The following is a 3,768-nucleotide window of genomic DNA, read 5'->3' as shown; positions in this document are numbered from 1 at the left end:
GCATTATCAAGAATGTTTCAGCTTGAACAATAACACAAACATAATCTTACCTTGCTCAATAAAGGTAATAAGACATGCAAATATCTTGGATTTCCTAAAACCCATATTAAGATGAATTGCTGATGCATATTCCACACAGTTAAAAGGTCATATAATCAATTTTTTAATAGTTATAAACAATTTGGGGCAACTTCACAATGCGTATATAGCAACAGTGAGGTCCTTTGTAATGTTTTCTGTAACAAGGGAAACAACTCCAAGAAAAATACAGATCTAAATCTATTATGGTACATTTTTTCTTGCCTTTGATTTTTCCTTTGATAATTACTTCTTATCTTCACACATTTAAATATCATTTTTTAACTTAAGACTAATTTTACACTCTATAGGACTTTTTTCCTGTGTATGCAGCATCAAAACTCTTAATTCACTTATCTTAAGGTACCAAAAAAACCTTCTTTCTTCAACATGATGGACATTCGTGTCATTATCTAGTATACAAGAGACAGGAAAGAAATGAATATGAAATCAAAGTACACATCAGAGTGATCTAGACGACAGGAAAAATGGGCATGGCAAGAGGACGACAACTCAGAGTTTAAAGAATCTTGTAAAAATCAAAGCAGTAATGAATTTCACTAGACACAACCAGCCCCTGTTATCAGTAGATGAATCGAAATCTCTTTTTTTCTTTCAGGGGTAAGAGCAGGAAAAGAAAATGACAAAAGACAAGTGAAAGTTAGGTAGTTGAGGGGAAAAGTACTACTCTGAAGACAATTTCTTACTATGAATCACATTTTATTGTAATGAAGTTTATTTATGTGTTCAGTTAAGTGTTTAATCTCCCCAAATTCTATCCATTTTTCGTAGCTACAAAACCCACAAAATAATAACTGTAATAATTACTTCCTCTAGTCCTCCACAAAATGATTTCAAAGATATTATTTCAGTTATTTCACATGGTTACAAAAGTAGTTAGGTCAGGCACAAGATATTATTAGCAAACCGACTCTGTATTTTAAAAAGTCAAGTTAGATCTTCTGTTTAGTTCACTGAACTAAACCTAATTTTTCTTACTCCAAATGCCATATTGCTGCCATGTACATTATTCTATAATATTAAGCTATTGTAGTAGTTTCAAGTAAATCAGCAGATACAAAATGAACCTTACTTAGGTTTGCATGTTTAGGTAAGAGAGCAGTAAGTGATTATCACCTTAATCTGGCACCTTCTACTAATCATGCCAATAATGTTCTATGAAGCAGTTTAAAAGACAGTCCTTGTGTTTCCTAAATATAGTTTTGACTTTAGGACAGACTTAGAATTATTACTTGTGAGACAAAAATTAAAAGCTGTGTGGCTCCGTGGGTTAAAGCCTCTGCCTTCAGCTCAGAACATGATCTCAGGGTCCTGGGATTGAGCCCTGCATTGCAGAGAGCCTGCTTCTACCTCTCTCTCTGCCTACTGCTCTGCTCTGCCTACTTGGGATTTCTCTCTGTCAAATAAACAAATAAAATCAAGAAAAAAAAAAAAAGAAAGAAAAGAAAGAAATTTCAAATGTACCAGCAGATTAAACTGCAAAACAGTTTGAATACAAACAAGAAATGTATTTTGAGGAATAACCCTGTGAGATTTGGGGGGGGGGGAGGAAAGAGAAACACTAACTGCTAGTAGAGGAAACGCAATACAGGAAAGAAAAAGAACAAAGTGAACAAACTGCAAGGAAAATAAATGATCCGTGTCTGGATCATCCCATGGGCACTCGGGTCATGCAGCTGGAGACGTTTAATACCTAATTATGGGCAGGATCAAATCCACCAAAGGAACTTACTTCTCCCTCTTATCTTTCCTGCATGACTGTACCCAAATATTTACAGACTATGGTGTTTCTCTTTTTGCTAACTCCCTACCCCCCATGTCCTACTATGGCTTTCATTACAGATGAATTAATTATTTTTCAATATATTCCATGTGCAAATCACTGTTATATTTGTTATTAGGCTTTAAAATGGGAAAGAAGAATGATTATAATATCACATTTTTGTTTTTAATTTTCTTTTGTAAGAGTAAGGAGAATGGGGAACAATGATTTAATATAATGGAATCTCTCTGGATTAACTATATTTTGCTTTAATAAGCTTATTTGCACATACATATTTGCTATTTTAAGTTTTTAAGTGTAAATTCCATGCTATTCATTACATTTAAATGTTGAGCAACCATCACCACTATTTCCAAAAATTGTTTAATATCATAACAAAAACTCAACTTAATAAACAATTAACAATATGGATTACTTCATAAATTCATATGATATTCTTGCACAGGGGCCATGCCAAGCTTCTCTCTACTGTTCTAATTTTTGTGAATGTGCTGCCAAAGTGAGCACTTGAGTAGTTTTTCTCACAGTAGTATCCATGTTATAGCTTCAGGAAATCCACCAAATAGAATGATGGCATTCTATTGGAAATTAATAGTCAGAAGAATTTGTGCCGCATGTTCCTGCTCTCTGCTTCACTCTAAATTTCAAATTGCCAAAATTCTTCACTCATTCTTATAATTCTAAGATAAGATATATTTGTACTCAAGCCTGAGATCTAAAAGTGATGCAAAGCACCAACTTAGCAGAATTATACTTTCTCAGTCAACTGGGGTTTGAGGCTTTGATTGATGTCATTATGTGATATTATGTAAAGCCAGTTAGACCTCAAAGGAAAGGTATTACATATGCATTTATGTGCAGATTTAAATTCATTATATTTAATTTCTTAAAATTTGTATGTTTAAATTTTGTGTATCCAACTGTTATAACAACATTTGCTGGGATCATGGCTACAGCAGTTACTTGAATTACATGAACGGTGTGCTATATAAGAACCCATTCTCTGAATATCCTTTTTTAGCTTATATGATATTTAAGGATTCTTGTTTTCTTTTTTTAAAAAGGATTTTATTTATTTAATTGACAGAGAGAGAGTGCACACAAGCGGGGGTGGGGGTTGGGGCAGGGGGGGCGTGGGGAGGGACAGGGGAAGAGGCAGAGGGAGAGGGAGAAGCAGAATTCTCACTGAGCAGGAAGGAAGCCTGATGCTGGGCTCCAGCCCAGGACCTGAGATCATGCCCAGAGGAACCAAAGGCAGATGGTTAACCAACTGAGCCACCCAGGTTCCCCTTGTTTTCCTGATAAATTTCTTAAGTATATATCTGATAATAAACTCAAGGATTATAAAAATGAAAATTCTATTTTGAAAAAGTAGTGAAAAATATTTTTTATTCTAACACTTTCTAATCATGTATATCTTTTGAAAGTAACAGTTAAAATAGAATATTCTTCTTTTTTTTTTTAAAGATTTTATTTATTTATTTATCAGAGAGAGAGTGAGCAAGAGTGAGCATAGGCAGACAGAGTGGAAGGCAGAGTCAGAGGGAGAAGCAGGCTCCCTGCGGAGCAAGGAGCCCGATGTGGGACTCGATCCCAGGACGCTGGGATCCTGACCTGAGCCGAAGGCAGCTGCTTAACCAACTGAGCCACCCAGGCGTCCCTAAAATAGAATATTCTTAATAATAGATTGAAAACTATTTTTATAGGCCTAGTTAATCATGTGTTACTTTATATAATGAAAGGTTATTGATTTTCACATTATACATAGTATGTCTTCCTGAATGAAATCCCTTTGTGTCTCAAAATGGAATATGCATATTAAAACAATACAGTAAGTAATATTCAGCTGTTTCTTTGATAAACATGTTCCAAACAGTTAAATCTCA

The 3,768-nt window shown here is 34.6% G+C and overlaps 1 non-coding gene across 1 annotated transcript; it reads right to left on the bottom strand.

The window, feature by feature from the left end:
• Positions 1–2,282: 2,282 nt before the first annotated feature.
• LOC123391127 lies at positions 2,283–2,389 on the bottom strand. Its single transcript, XR_006605742.1, has one exon. It is a non-coding gene; the product is annotated as a U6 spliceosomal RNA (small nuclear RNA).
• Between the last annotated feature and the right edge of the window lie 1,379 nt (positions 2,390–3,768).

Source organism: Mustela putorius, unplaced genomic scaffold (genome assembly GCF_011764305.1).
Source record: "Mustela putorius furo isolate JIRA1106 unplaced genomic scaffold, ASM1176430v1.1 tig00000179_pilon_pilon_pilon, whole genome shotgun sequence".
Classification (NCBI taxonomy): domain Eukaryota; kingdom Metazoa; phylum Chordata; class Mammalia; order Carnivora; family Mustelidae; genus Mustela; species Mustela putorius.
This window is presented reverse-complemented; position numbering and strand designations above follow the sequence as displayed.